The sequence below is a fragment of the Panulirus ornatus genome, chromosome 16 (genome assembly GCF_036320965.1).
Source record: "Panulirus ornatus isolate Po-2019 chromosome 16, ASM3632096v1, whole genome shotgun sequence".
Taxonomy (NCBI): Eukaryota; Metazoa; Arthropoda; class Malacostraca; order Decapoda; family Palinuridae; genus Panulirus; species Panulirus ornatus.
The window spans coordinates 30,081,650-30,097,806 of record NC_092239.1 but is presented as its reverse complement, the minus strand read 5'-3'; the positions used below and the strand labels follow the sequence as shown (position 1 = coordinate 30,097,806).

At 42.0% G+C, this 16,157-nt stretch overlaps 1 long non-coding RNA gene across 1 annotated transcript in view; it reads right to left on the bottom strand.

Annotated features, from left to right (window-relative positions):
* The window catches only part of LOC139754202 (uncharacterized), a 35,762-nt gene extending 23,536 nt beyond the window's left edge, over window positions 1–12,226 (bottom strand). The window contains exons 1-2 of the long non-coding RNA XR_011713853.1: window positions 12,021–12,226; window positions 100–293 (exon numbers count right to left, since the gene is read on the bottom strand). This is a non-coding gene — a long non-coding RNA (uncharacterized lncRNA). The remainder of the gene's footprint in view (window positions 1–99; window positions 294–12,020) is intronic.
* Between the last annotated feature and the right edge of the window lie 3,931 nt (window positions 12,227–16,157).

The following is a 16,157-nucleotide window of genomic DNA, read 5'->3' as shown; positions in this document are numbered from 1 at the left end:
TCGCTAACAAGGGAGACAGCGACAAAGTATAATAAAATAATAATAAATAATAAATATAGGTACAAACTCTCTCTCTCTCTCTCTATGTACTAGCCCTACCTCATGGCTTAATCTCATCAAAAGTGCTTGTTGGCAGGTATTCAAAGGTTGGTACTCCATTTCTTCTATAGCATTGCTTCTAGCTGTAACAGTAATTAAAGCTGAGCCCGTACTCTATGCCGCCAGGCCATCAACTTCTTCTGCAGCTTGCAGACATGTGAGCAAAGGTTTAAATATTCCTCAACTGTCATTTCCTGCAACAGGAAAACCGACCAATCAAGTAACTGATGGACATGGATATACACAGCTATGTGGAAGGAAACTCAGAAAATTTGACTGCATGAATGGGAGGTTCTCTCAACTAGAATAGAGGAGTGGATGTTGAGCAATAAGTTTTTCTGAAAGGTGAGTTTGTTGATGGATCTCTAAGGAAAGTAAAGAAAGAATTAAAATTTCAGCCATCAGCTACGGCAAACTTTAACAGAGATGATGGAACTTCACTGTATATTTATGCAAAACAAGCCTCACAGTAGATCAAGTTGAAGAGGAATTTTCTAAAAGTGTATTCCAGAAAGAAAGTGGAACAGACTGAAAACTGAGGAGAAAAGACAGAGTTATGGTTAGGTAATGACATGGACAGTAAAGGTATGAAAAATAACTGTGTACATATACAAGACTGGACAAGGAAAAAATGAGACAGAACATAATGAAGTGAGCTGTGCTGCACTCACATCCATTCTCTAGCTGCTGTGTGCAATGCAATGAAACCACAACTCCCTATCCATGCTCAGGCCCCAATGAACTTTCCATGGTTTCCCTCAACTAATTCACATGCCCTGATTCACTCCAACGGCAGCATGTTGCCCCTGTGTACTAAATCATTCCACTTCACTCTGTCCTGTGCATGCCTTTCACTCTCCTGCATATAAGCCCTAAAAATATCTTTCACTTCATCCTTACATCTCCTATTTGGTCTCCCCCTTCCCCATGTCTCCTCCATAAGAAAGAAGATTAGTTACTTGAAATATGCTGTCGAATATATGGAAGGAGAGAACATTACCTCGGAGAGCGAAAATGAGTGCTTGAAGGAACAGTGGTTCCAACAATGTTATATGGTTGTGAGGCATATGCTATAGATAGGGTTCTACGAAGGACGGTGCATGTGTTGGAAATGCAATGTTTGAGGACAATATGAGGTGTAAGGTGGTTTGATCAAGTAAGTGATGAAAAGGTAAGCGAGATATTTCGAAATAGTGTGGTTGCGAGAGAAGAAGAGGGTGTTTTGAAATGGCTTGGCTACACAGAGAGAATGAGTGAGGAAAGATTGACAAAGAGGATATATGTGTCCGAGGTGGAGGGAATGAGGAGAAGTGGGAGACCAAATTGGAGGTGGAAGGATGGAGTGAAAAAGATTTTGAGCAATCAGGGCCTGAACATGCAGGAGGGTGAAAGGCGTGCAAGGAATAGAGTGAATTGGAACAATGTGGTATACTGGGGTCGATGTGCTGTCAATGGATTGAACCAGGGCATGTGAAGCATCTGGGGTAAACCATGGAAAGTTGTGTGGGGCCTGGATGTGGAAAGGAAGCCATGGTTTCAGTGAGTACATGACAGCTAGAGACTGAGTGCAAATGAATGTGGCCTTTGTTGTCTTTTCCTAGCGCTACCTCGTGCAAAAGCGGGGGAGGGGGTTGTCATTTCATGTGTGGCAGGGTGGCGATGGGAATGAATAAAGGCAGCAAGTATGAATTATGTACATGTGTATATATGTGTATGTCTGTGTTGTGTGTATATATATATATATATATATATATATATATATATATATATATATATATATATATATATATATATATTTTTTTTTTTTTTTTTCAAACTATTCGCCATTTCCCGCGTTAGCGAGGTAGCGTTAAGAACAGAGAACTGGGCCACTGAGGGAATATCCTCACCTGGCCCCCTTCTCTGTTCCTTCTTTTGGAAAATTAAAAAAAATTGAGAGGGGAGGATTTCCAGCCCCCGCTCCCTCCCCTTTTAGTCGCCTTCTACGACACGCAGGGAATACGTGGGAAGTATTTAGGGAATCAGTGATGGATTGCGCAAAAGATGCTTGTGGCATGAGAAGAGTGGGAGGTGGGCTGTTTAGAAAGGGTAGTGAGTGGTGGGATGAAGAAGTAAGAGTATTAGTGAAAGAGAAGAGAGAGGCATTTGGACGATTTTTGCAGGGAAAAAATGCAATTGAGTGGGAGAAGTATAAAAGAAAGAGACAGGAGGTCAAGAGAAAGGTGCAAGAGGTGAAAAAAAGGGCAAATGAGAGTTGGGGTGAGAGACTATCAGTAAATTTTAGGGAGAATAAAAAGATGTTCTGGAAGGAGGTAAATAGGGTGCGTAAGACAAGGGAGCAAATGGGAACTTCAGTGAAGGGCGTAAATGGGGAGGTGATAACAAGTAGTGGTGATGTGAGAAGGAGATGGAATGAGTATTTTGAAGGTTTGTTGAATGTGTCTGATGACAGAGTGGCAGATATAGGGTGTTTTGGACGAGGTGGTGTGCAAAGTGAGAGGGTTAGGGAAAATGATTTGGTAAACAGAGAAGAGGTAGTAAAAGCTTTGCGGAAGATGAAAGCCGGCAAGGCAGCAGGTTTGGATGGTATTGCAGTGGAATTTATTAAAAAAGGGGGTGACTGTATTGTTGACTGGTTGGTAAGGTTATTTAATGTATGTATGACTCATGGTGAGGTGCCTGAGGATTGGCGGAATGCGTGCATAGTGCCATTGTACAAAGGCAAAGGGGATAAGAGTGAGTGCTCAAATTACAGAGGTATAAGTTTGTTGAGTATTCCTGGTAAATTATATGGGAGGGTATTGATTGAGAGGGTGAAGGCATGTACAGAGCATCAGATTGGGGAAGAGCAGTGCGGTTTCAGAAGTGGTAGAGGATGTGTGGATCAGGTGTTTGCTTTGAAGAATGTATGTGAGAAATACTTAGAAAAGCAAATGGATTTGTATGTAGCATTTATGGATCTGGAGAAGGCATATGATAGAGTTGATAGAGATGCTCTGTGGAAGGTATTAAGAATATATGGTGTGGGAGGAAAGTTGTTAGAAGCAGTGAAAAGTTTTTATCGAGGATGTAAGGCATGTGTACGTGTAGGAAGAGAGGAAAGTGATTGGTTCTCAGTGAATGTAGGTTTGCGGCAGGGGTGTGTGATGTCTCCATGGTTGTTTAATTTGTTTATGGATGGGGTTGTTAGGGAGGTAAATGGAAGAGTCCTGGAAAGAGGGGCAAGTATGAAGTCTGTTGGAGATGAGAGAGCTTGGGAAGTGAGTCAGTTGTTGTTCGCTGATGATACAGCGCTGGTGGCTGATTCATGTGAGAAACTGCAGAAGCTGGTGACTGAGTTTGGTAAAGTGTGTGGAAGAAGAAAGTTAAGAGTAAATGTGAATAAGAGCAAGGTTATTAGGTACAGTAGGGTTGAGGGTCAAGTCAATTGGGAGGTGAGTTTGAATGGAGAAAAACTGGAGGAAGTGAAGTGTTTTAGATATCTGGGAGTGGATCTGTCAGCGGATGGAACCATGGAAGCGGAAGTGGATCATAGGGTGGGGGAGGGGGCGAAAATTTTGGGAGCCTTGAAAAATGTGTGGAAGTCGAGAACATTATCTCGGAAAGCAAAAATGGGTATGTTTGAGGGAATAGTGGTTCCAACAATGTTGTATGGTTGCGAGGCGTGGGCTATGGATAGAGTTGTGCGCAGGAGGATGGATGTGCTGGAAATGAGATGTTTGAGGACAATGTGTGGTGTGAGGTGGTTTGATCGAGTAAGTAACGTAAGGGTAAGAGAGATGTGTGGAAATAAAAAGAGCGTGGTTGAGAGAGCAGAAGAGGGTGTTTTGAAATGGTTTGGGCACATGGAGAGAATGAGTGAGGAAAGATTGACCAAGAGGATATATGTGTCGGAGGTGGAGGGAACGAGGAGAAGAGGGAGACCAAATTGGAGGTGGAAAGATGGAGTGAAAAAGATTTTGTGTGATCGGGGCCTGAACATGCAGGAGGGTGAAAGGAGGGCAAGGAATAGAGTGAATTGGAGCGATGTGGTATACAGGGGTTGACGTGCTGTCAGTGGATTGAATCAAGGCATGTGAAGCGTCTGGGGTAAACCATGGAAAGCTGTGTAGGTATGTATATTTGCGTGTGTGGACGTGTGTATGTACATGTGTATGGGGGGGGGGGTTGGGCCATTTCTTTCGTCTGTTTCCTTGCGCTACCTCGCAAACACGGGAGACAGCGACAAAGTATAAAAAAAAAAAAAAAAAAAAAATATATATATATATATATATATATATATATATATATATATATATATATATATATATATATATAGCGCAAGGACACAGACAAAAGAATGGCCCAACCCATCCACATACACATGTATATACATACATGTTAACACATGTAAATATACATACCTATACATCTCAATGTACACATATATATAAACACACAGACATATACATATATACACATGTACATAATTCATAGTCTGCCTTTATTTATTCCCATCGCCACCTCGCCACACATGGAATAACAACCCCCTCCCCCCTCATGTGTGCGAGGTAGTGCTAGGAAAAGACAACAAAGGCCCCATTCGTTCACACTCAGTCTCTAGCTGTCATGTAATAATGCACCAAAACCACAGCTCTCTTTCCACATCCAGGCCCCACAGAACTTTCAATGGTTTACCCCAGACGCTTCACATGCCCTGGTTCAATCCACTGACAGGAATTCGATCCCGGTATACCACATTGTTCCAATTCACTCTATTCCTTGCACACCTTTCACCCTCCTGCATGTTCAGGCCCTGATCACTAAAAATCTTTTTCACTCCATCTTTCCACCTCCAATTTGGTCTCCCACTCCTCCTTGTTCCCTCCACCTCTGACACACATATCCTCTTTGTCAATCTTTCCTCACTCATTCTCTCCAAGTGACCAAACCATTTCAGAACACCCTCTTCTGCTCTCTCAACCACATTCTTTTTATTACCACACATCTCTCTTACCCTATTATTACTTACTTGATCAAACCACCTCACCCCACATATTGTCCTCAAACATCTCATTTCCAGCACATCAACCCTCCTCCACACAACTCTACCTATAACCCATGCCTCACAACCATATAACATTGTTGGAACCACAATTCCTTCAAACGTACCCATTTTTGCTTTCGAAGATCATGTTCTCGACTTCCACACATTCTTCAACGCTCCCAGAACTTTCGTCCCCCCCCCACACACACACCCTATGATTCACTTCCACTTCCATGGTTCTATCCGCTGCTAAATCCACTCCCAGATATCTAAAACACTTCACTTCCTCCAGTTTCTCTCCATTCAAACTTACCTCCCAATCGACTTGTCCCTCAACCCTACTGTACCTAATAACCTTGCCCTTATTCACATTTACTTTCAGCTTTCTTCTTTCACACACTTTACCAAACTCAGTCACCAGCTTCTGCAGTTTCTCACACGAATCAGCCACCAGTGCTGTATCATCAGTGAACAACAACTGACTCACTTCCCAAGCTCTCTCATCCACAACAGACTGCATACTTGCCCCTCTTTCCAAAACTCTTGCATTCACCTCCCTAACAACCCCATCCATAAACAAATTAAACAACCATGGAGACATCACACACCCCTGCCACAAACCAACATTCACTGAGAACCAATCACTTTCCTCTCTTCCTGCACATACACATGCCTTACATCCTCGATAAAAACTTTTCACTGCTTCTAACAACTTACCCCCCACACCATATATTCTTAATACCTTCTACAGAGCATCTCTATCAACTCTATCATATGCCTTCTCCAGATCCATAAATGCCATATATAAATCCGTCTGCTTTCCTAAGTATTTCTTACATACACACTTCAAAGCTAACACCTGATCCACACATCCTCTACCACTTCTGAAACCACACTGCTCTTCCCCAATCTGATGCTCTGTACATGCCTTCACCCTCTCAATCAACACCCTCCCATATAATTTCCCAGGAACACTCAACAAACTTATACCTCTGTAATTTGAGCATTCACTTTATCCCCTTTGCCTTTGTACAATGGCAACATGCAAGCATTCCTCCAATCCTCAGGCACCTCACCATGAGTCATACATACATTAAATAACCTTACCAACCAATCAAAAATACAGTCAACCCCTTTTTTAATAAATTCCACAGCAATACCATCCAAACCCGCTGCCTTGCCGGCTTTAATCTTCCGCAAAGCTGTTACTACCTCTTCTCTGTTTACCAAATCATTCTCCCTAACCCTCTCACTTTGCACACCACCTCAACCAAAACACCTTATATCTGCCACTCTATCATCAAACACATTCAACAAACCTTCAAAATACTCACTCCATCTCCTTCTCACATCACGACTACTTGTTATCACCTCCCCATTAGCCCCATTCACTGAAGTTCCCATTTGTTCCCTTGTCTTACGCACCTTATTTACCTCCTTCCAAAATATCTTTTTGTTCTCCCTAAAATTTAATGATACTCTCTCACCCCAACTCTCATTTGCCCTCTTTTTCACCTCTTGCACCTTTCTCTTGACCTCCTGCCTCTTTCTTTTATGCATCTCCCACTCATTTGCATTATTTCCCTGCAAAAATCATCCAAATGCCTCTCTCTTCTCTTTCACCAATAACCTTACTTCTTCATCCCACCACTCACTAACCTTTCTAATCTGCCCACCTCCCACGCTTCTCATGCCACAAGCTTGCAGCCATCACTGCTTCCCTAAATACATCCCATTCCTACCCCATTCCCCTTACCTCCTTTGTTCTCACCTTTTTCCATTCTGTACTCAGTCTCTCCTGGTACTTCCTCACACAAGTCTCCTTCACAAGCTCACTTACTCTCACCACTCTCTTCACCCCAACAGTCTCTCTTCTCTTCTGAAAAGCTGTACAAATCTTCACCTTCGCCTCCCCAAGATAATGATCAGACATCCCTCCAGTTGCACCTCTCAGCACATTAACATCCAAAAGTCTCTTTCATGCGCCTATCAATTAACACGTAATCCAATAACGCTCTCTGGCCATCTCTCCTACTTACATACGCATACTTATGCATATCTCTCTTTTTAAACCGGGTATTTCCAATCACCAGTCCTCTTTCAGCACATAAATCTACAAGCTCTTCACCATTTCCATTTACAACACTGAACACCCCATGTACACCAATTATTCCCTCAACTGCCACATTACTCGCCTTTGCATTCAAATCAACCATCACTATAACCCGATCTCATGCATCAAAACTACAAACACACTCACTCGGCTGCTCCCAAACACTTGCCTCTCATGATCTTTCTTCTCAAGCCCAGGTGCATATGCACCAATAATCACCCATCTCTCTCCATCCACTTTCACTTTTACCCATATCAATCTATAGTTTACTTTCTTACACTCTATTACATACTCCCACCACTCCTGTTTCAGGAGCAGTGCTACTCCTTCCCTTGCTGTTGTCCTCTGACTAACCCCTGGCCTTTACTCAAGAGACATTCCCAAACCACTCTTCCTCTTTACCCTTGAGCTTCGTTTCACTCAGACCCAAAACATCCAGGTTCCTTTCCTCAAACATACTACCTATCTCTCCTTTTTTCTCATGTTGGTTACATCCACACACATTCAGACACCCCAATCTGAGTGGATGGGCCATTCTTTGCCTGTTTCCTGGCACTACCTCAATGATGCAGGAAACAGTGATTCAGCATAATATAAATAATAATATGAATTATATCAAGTCCCCCGCTCCCATCCCCTTGTATTTTAACTTTCCAAAAGGGGAAACAGAAGAAGGAATCACGTGGGGAGTGTTCATCCTTCTCGAAGGCTCAGATTGGGGTGTCTAAATGTGTGTGGATGTAACCAAGATGAGAAAAAAGGAGAGATAGGTAGTATGTTTGAGGAAAGGAACCTGAATGTTTGGGCTCTGACTGAAACGAAGCTCAAGGGTAAAGAGGAAGAGTGGTCTGGGAATGTCTTGGGAGTAAAGTCAGGGGTTAGTCAGAGGACAAGAGCAAGGGAAGGAGTAGCACTACTTCTGAAACAGGAGTGGTGGGAGTATGTGATAGAGTGTAAGAAAGTAAACTCTAGATAGATATGGGTAAAACTGAAAGTTGATGGAGAGAGATGGGTGATTATTGGTGCATATGCACCTGGGCATGAGAAGAAAGATCATGAGAGGCAAGTGTTTTGGGAGCAGCTGAATGAGTGTGTTAGTGGTTTTGATGCACGAGACCATGTTATAGTGATGGGTGATTTGAATGCAAAGGTGAGTAATGTGGCAGTTGAGGGTACAATTGGTATACATGGCGTGTTCAGTGTTGTAAATGGAAATGGTGAAGAGATTGTAGATTTATGTACTGAAAAAGGACTGGTGATTGAGGATACCTGGTTTGAAAAGAGAGATACACATAAGTATACGTATGTAAGTACGAGAGATGGCCCAAGAGCGTTATCGGATTACGTGTTAATTGATGGACGCGCGAAAGAGAGACTTTTGGATGTTAATGTGCTGAGAGGTGCAACTGGAGGGATGTCTGATCATTATCTTGTGGAGGCGAAGGTGAAGATTTGTAGAGCTTTTCAGAAAAGAAGAGAGAATGTTGGGATGAAGAGAGTGGTGAGAGTAGGGTGAAGAGAGTGGTGAGAGTAAGTGAGCCTGGCAAGGAGACTTGTGTGAGGAAGTACCAGGAGAGACTGAGTACAGAATGGAAAAAGGTGAGAACAAAGGAGGTAAGGGGAGTGGGGGAGGAATGGGATGCATTTAGGGAAGCAGTGATGGCTTGCGCAAAAGATGCTTGTGGCATGAGAAGCGTGGGAGGTGGGTTGATTAGAAAGGGTAGCGAGTGGTGGGATGAAGAAGTAAGATTATTAGTGAAAGAGAAGAGAGAGGCATCTGGACGATTTTTGCAGGGAAAAAATGCAAATGAGTGGGAGATGTATAAAATAAAGAGGCAGGAGGTCAAGAGAAAGGTGCAAGAGGTGAAAAAGAGGGCAAATGAGAGTTGGGGTGAGAGAGTATCATTAAATTTTAGGGAGAAGAAAAAGATGTTTTGGAAGGAGGTAAATAAAGTGCATAAGACAAGGGAGCAAATGGGAACTTCAGTGAAGGGGGCTAATGGGGAGGTGATAAGTAGTAGTGATGTGAATAGATGGAGTGAGTATTTTGAAAATTTGTTAAATGTGTTTGATGATAGAGTGGCAGATATAAGGTGTTTTGGTTGATGATGTGCAAAGTGAGAGGGTTAGGGAGGATGATTTGGTAAACAGAGAAGAGGTAGTAAAAGCTTTGCGGAAGATAAAAGCCGGCAAGGCAGCAGGTTTGGATGGCATTGCAGTGGAATTTATTAAAAAAGTGGGTGACTGTATTGTTGACTGGTTGGTAAGGTTATTTAATGTATGCATGATTCATGGTGAGGTGCCTGAGGATTGGCAGAATGCTTGCATAGTGCCATTGTACAAAGGCACAGGGGACAAAGGTGAGTGCTCAAATTACTGAGGTGTAAGTTTGTTGAGTATTCCTGGGAAATTATACGGGAGGGTATTGATTGAGGGGGTGAAGGCACGTATAGAGCATTAGATTGGGGAAGAGCAGTGTGCTTTCAGAAGTGGTAGAGGATGCGTGGCTGAGGTGTTTGCTTTGAAGAACGTATGTGAGAAATACTTAGAAAAGCAAATGGATTTGTATGTAGCATTTATGGATTTGGAAAAGGCATATGATAGAGTTGATAGCGATGCTCTGTGGAAGGTATTAAGAATATATGGTGTGGGAGGCAAGTTGTTAGAAGCAGTGAAAAGTTTTTATCGAGGATGTAAGGCATGTGTATGTGTAGGAAGAGATGAAAGTGATTGGTTCTGTGAATGTAGGTTTGCAGCAGGGGTGTGTGATATCTCCATGGTTGTTTAATTTGTTTATGGATGGGGTTGTTAGGGAGGTGAATGCAAGGGTTTTGGAAAGAGGGGCATGTATGCAGTCTGTTGTGGATGAGAGACCTTGGGAAGTGAGTCAGTTTTTGTTCACTGATGATACAGCACTGGTGGCTGATTCATGTGAGAAACTGCAGAAGCTGGTGACTGAGTTTGGTAAAGTGTGTGAAAGAAGAAAGTTAAGAGCAAATGTGAATAAGAGCAAGGTTATTAGGTAGAGTAGGGTTGAGGGTCAAGTCAATTGGGAGGTAAGTTTGAATGGAGAAAAACTGGAAGTGAAGTGGTTTAGGTATCTGGGAGTGGAGTTGGCAGCGGATGGGACTATGGAAGCAGAAGTGAATCACAGAGTGGGGGAGGGGGCAAAAATTCTGGGTGTCGAGGAATGTGTGGAAGTCGAGAACATTATCTCGGAAAGCAAAAATGGGTATGTTTGAAGGAATAGTGGTTCCAACGATGTTGTATGATTGTGAGGAGTGGGCTATGGATAGAGATGTGCTCAGGAGGGTGGATGAGCTGGAAATGAGATGTTTGAGGACAATATGTGGTGTGAGGTGGTTTGATCAAGTAAGGAATGTAAGGGTAAGAGAGATGTGTGGTAATAAAAAGAGTGTGGTTGAGAGAGCAGAAGAGAGTGTTTCGAAATGGTTTGGTCACATGGAGAGAATGAGTGAGGAAAGATTGACCAAGAGGATATATGTGTCAGAGGTGTAGGGAACAAGAAGTGGGAGACCAAGTTGGAGGTGGATAAATGGAGTGAAAAAGATTTTGAGTGAATGGGGCCTGAACATGCAGGAGGGTGAAAGACGTGCAAGAAATAGAGTGAATTGGAACAATGTGGTATACCAGGGTCGACGTGCTGTCAATGGATTGAACCAGGGCATGTGAACCGTCTGGGGTAAACCATGGAAAGTCCTGTGGGGCCTTGATGTGGAAAGGGAGCTGTGGTTTCGGTGCATTATTACATGACAGCTAGAGACTGAGTGTGAACGAATGGGGCCCTTGTTGTCTTCCTAGCGCTACCTTGCGCACATGAGGGGGGGAGGGGGTTGTTATTTCATGTGTGGCAGGGTGGCGATGGGAATGAATAAAGGCAGACGGTATGAATTATGTACATGTGTATATATGTATATGTCTGTGTGTGTACGTATATGTATATGTTGAGATATATAGGTATGTATATTTGCGTGTGTGGATGTGTATGTATATACATGTGTATGTGGGTGGGTTGGGCCATTCTTTCGTCTGTTTCCATGCATTACCTCGCTAACGCGGGAGACAGCGACAAAGCAAAATAAATAAATAATAAATAAATATGAATCATATAATTTTTTTATTATACTTGATCACAGTTTCATGCATCAGAGAGGAAGCACCAGGAAACACACAAAGAATGGCCCATCCACTCATGTATACATATACATATACTTAAATGCCCATACATGCACATATACATACACTGACATATACATATGTGCACATGTATATATTTATACTCGCTTACCTTCATCCATGCCTGACACTACCCCACCGCACAGGAAACAGCATCACTACCCCTAGCCTCAACGAGGTAGTGCCAGGAAAACAGATAAAAAGCCCACATTCGTTCACACTTAGTTTCTAGCTGTTACTGTGTAATGCACTGAAACTACAGTTCCCTATCCACATCCTGGCCCCACAGACCTTTCCATGGTTTACACCAGATCTTTCACATGGCCTGGTGCAGTCCACTGACAGCATGTCGACCCTGGTATACCACACAGTTACAATTCACTCTATTCCTTGTACACCTCTCACCATCCTGTATGTTTAGGCCCAAAAAATCGATCAAAATCTTTTTCACATGCCCATTTTTGCTCTTTGAGATAATGTTCTCTCCTTCCACACATTCTTAATCACCCCCAGAACCTTCGCCCCCTCACCCAATACGAGTGTAAAACTCTCTCACCATAGCATTCAAATACTAATCAAACATACCAGATGAGGAGTGCTACAGGTCATCACCAGCTGCCTGTGTGTCCTGGCATCCTTGAGGCAAAGGTTCTCATTGATCCTGGAGGTGATGTGTGAAAAGCGGAGGACCTCCCCCTGCAGGAGATCTGCTTGATTCACAAGCTCCTCCAGCCGCCTAGTTTCCATTCGATTCTCCTCCTGCAGGTATTTAGCTTGCCCTCTCTCCTTCTCTGAATGAAGATATTTGCTCATTATACATAGTTATCTGAATACAAAAACATTTCACGAGTATAACAAAAAGAATGGAGCATATGAATTACCTCAAATTATTAAAAGAACCAGAGCTTTACAGTCAGAGGGAGAGATACATGATGAAATTATTTTATGTCTGACAACAAATGGAGGAACAATTTTCTGAACCTGGCAGTGACCAGAAAAGGACCATCAACTCAAGAGTAATTTCTGGAAACATAAGACAAAAATACATATATGCTCAGCAAGTAAGTTGGAAGTCATTTAATGGGTGGCATAGGAAACTTAAATGGAGTGATTACAGAAATATTCAAGAGAAGATTAGACTCACTGAGAGGGTGAAGGCATGTACAGAGCATCAGACTGGGGAAGAGCAGTGTGGTTTCAGAAGTGGTAGAGGATGTGTTGATCAGGTGTTTGCTTTGAAGAATGTATGTGAGAAATACTTAGAAAAGCAAATGGATTTGTATGTAGCATTTATGGATCTGGAGAAGGCATATGATAGAGTTGATAGAGATGCTCTGTGGAAGGTATTAAGAATATATGATGTGGGAGGCAAGTTGTTAGAAGCAGTGAAAAGTTTTTATCGAGGATGTAAGGCATGTGTACGTGTAGGAAGAGAGGAAAGTGATTGGTTCTCAGTGAATGTAGGTTTGCGGCAGGGGTGTGTGATGTCTCCATGGTTGTTTAATTTGTTTATGGATGGGGTTGTTAGGGAGGTGAATGCAAGAGTTTTGGAAAGAGGGGCAAGTATGAAGTCTGTTGGGGATGAGAGAGCTTGGGAAGTGAGTCAATTGTTGTTCGCTGATGATACAGCGCTGGTGGCTGATTCATGTGAGAAACTGCAGAAGCTGGTGACTGAGTTTGGTAAAGTGTGTGAAAGAAGAAAGTTAAGAGTAAATGTGAATAAGAGCAAGTTATTAAGTACAGTAGGGTTGAGGGTCAAGTCAATTGGGAGGTAAGTTTGAATGGAGAAAAACTGGAGGAAGTAAAGTGTTTTAGATATCTGGGAGTGGATCTGGCAGTGGATGGAACCATGGAAGCGGAAGTGAATCATAGGGTGGGGGAGGGGGCGAAAATCCTGGGAGCCTTGAAGAATGTGTGGAAGTCGAGAACATTATCTCGGAAAGCAAAAATGGGTATGTTTGAAGGACTAGTGGTTCCAACAATGTTGAAGGGTTTGCGAGGCGGGGGCTTTTTGGGAAAAGAGTTTTGCGCGGGAAGGGATGTGCGGGAAAATGAGATGTTTGGGGAAAATGTGTGGTGTGAGGGGGTTTTGATCAAGAAATAACGTAAGGAAAAAAGAGATGTGTGGAAAAAAAAGACGGGGTTTGAGAGAGCAGAAGGGGGTTTTTTTTGAAAGGGTTTGGGCACATGGAGAGAATGAGTGAGGAAAAAATTGCCCAAAGAGGATATATGTGCCCGGAGGTGGGGGGAACGAGGAGAAAGGGAGACCAAATTGGAGGGGGAAAAGATGGAGTAAAAAAGGATTTTGGTATTCCTCACGGGGGGAAAAGGCGAAATAATAATTAATTTATAATTATTTATATTAATAAATTAATTTAAAAAAATTTTTAAAAAAATATTTTTTAAATTTATTAAATTTATTTAAATTTTTCATTTTTTTATAAAAAAAAAATAAAAAAAAAAATATAAAAAAAAAAAAAAAAAAAAAAAATATATATATATAAAATTATATATAAATATTATTATTTTTTTTTTTTTTTAAAAGCGCCCCCGGGAAAAAACAAAAAAATGGCCCAACCCACCCCCATCACATGTATAACATACTTTCCCCCCTGAAAAATACATACCCATACATCCCAATTTTAAAAATATATAAACACACAGAATTTACATATATTAAAACATTACCTAATTCATAGTCTGCCTTTATTTATTCCCATCCCACCCCGCCACACATGGAAATAACAACCCCCTCCCCCCCAAAAGTTCCCAATAGGTTTGGAAAAAAAACAAAAAAAAGGCCCCATTTTCCACTCATCTCTAGCTGTCATGTAATAAAAAAACCAAAAAACCCCAGCTCCTTTCCACATCCAAGGGCCCCCCAAAAACTTTCAATGGTTTCCCCAGCCTTCACATTCCCTTTTCAATCCATGACAGGTTTGACCCGGTATACCACATTGTTCCAATTCACTCTATTTTTCCCTTTCAACCTTTCCCCCCTTCCCCATTTCAGGCCCCGATACCAAAAATCTTTTTACTCCATCTTTCCACCTCCCAATTTTGGGCTCCCACTTTCCCCCGTTCCCTCCACCTTTACACAATATCCTCTTTTCAATCCTTTTCCTCAACCCCCAAAATTTTTTCCAAGTGACCAAACCATTTCAAAAACCCTCTTCTCTCTCCAACCACATTCCCTTTTTTTTACCACACATCTCTTTACCCTATTAAAAACTTTCCGTTTAAAAACCCCCTCACCCCACATAAGGGCCTCAAAAAATCTCAATTTTCCCCAAAAAATCCAAACCCCCTTCCCACAACTCTACCATAACCCAGCCTAACAACCATATAACATTGTTGGGAAAAAAAAAATATTTTTAAACTACCCATTTTTTTCTTTTAAGAAATGTTCTCGACTTCCCCATTCTTCAACGCTCCCAGAACTTTTGCCCCCCCCCCCAACCCCAGAATTTACTTCCCTTCCATGGTTCCTTCCCCTGAAAAACCACTCCCAAAATCTAAAACACTTCACTTTCCCCCATTTTTCTCCATTCAAACTTACCTCCCAAAAGACTTTCCCCCAACCCTCTGTACCTAATAACCTTTCCCCTTTTCACATTTACTTAAAACCTTTTTTCTTTTACACATTTTTCCAAAATCATCACCCCTTTTTCCCGTTTTTCCACGAAACAGCCCCAGGCTGTAAAAAAACAGGAACAACAATTTACTCACCCCCAAACTCTCTCAAACCACAACAACTGAACTTCCCCTTTTTTCCAAAACTCTTGGGATTCACCTTTCCCAAAAAAAACCCCATCCAAAACCCAAAATTAAAAAAACCCTGGAAAACCTCACACACCCCTCCCCAAACCAAAATTTACTGAGAAAACCAAACACTTTCCTCCTTCCCCACTACACATGCCTTTTCATCCTTGAAAAAACTTTTCACTGCTTCTAACAAAATTACCCCCCCCACCCAAAAATTTTTAATACCTTCCAAAGCATCTCTAAAAAAAAAATCCCCCCCCCATCATATCCTTCCCCGATCCTAAATGCCTAAATAAATCCTTTTTTCTTTCCCAAATATTTTTTCATACAACCCTTTAAAGCAAAAACCTGATCCACAACCTTCTCCCATTCTGAAACCACACTCCCTTTTCCCCATTGATCTTTGTAATCCCTTTCACCCTCTCAACAAAACCCCCCCATAAAATTTTCCCCAGGAAACTCAACAAACTTACCCCCTTGTAATTTGAGCTTCCATTTTTACCCCTTTCCTTTTACAATGGAAAACATAAAGCATTCCTAATCCTGGGCACCTACCATGACAACAACATTAAATAACCTTACCCCCAAATCAAAAATCATAAACCCCTTTTTTAAAAAATTCCCACGCAATCCACCCAAACCCGCTGCCTTGCCGGCTTTAATCTTCCGAAACTTTATACCTCTTCTCTGTTTACCAAATATTTCCCAACCTTCCACTTTACACCACCTCAACCAAAACCCTTATTTTCTGCCACTCACAAAAAACACATTCAAAAACCTTAAAAATACTCACCCATCTCCTTCTCACATCACACAACTTTTATCACCTCCCCATTCCCCCTTACTGAAGTTCCCATTTGTTCCCTTGTCTTACGCACTTTTTACCCCCTTCCAAAAATCTTTTTTTCCCCCAAAAATTAAGATATCTCCCCCCCCCAATTTTTATTTGCCCTTTTT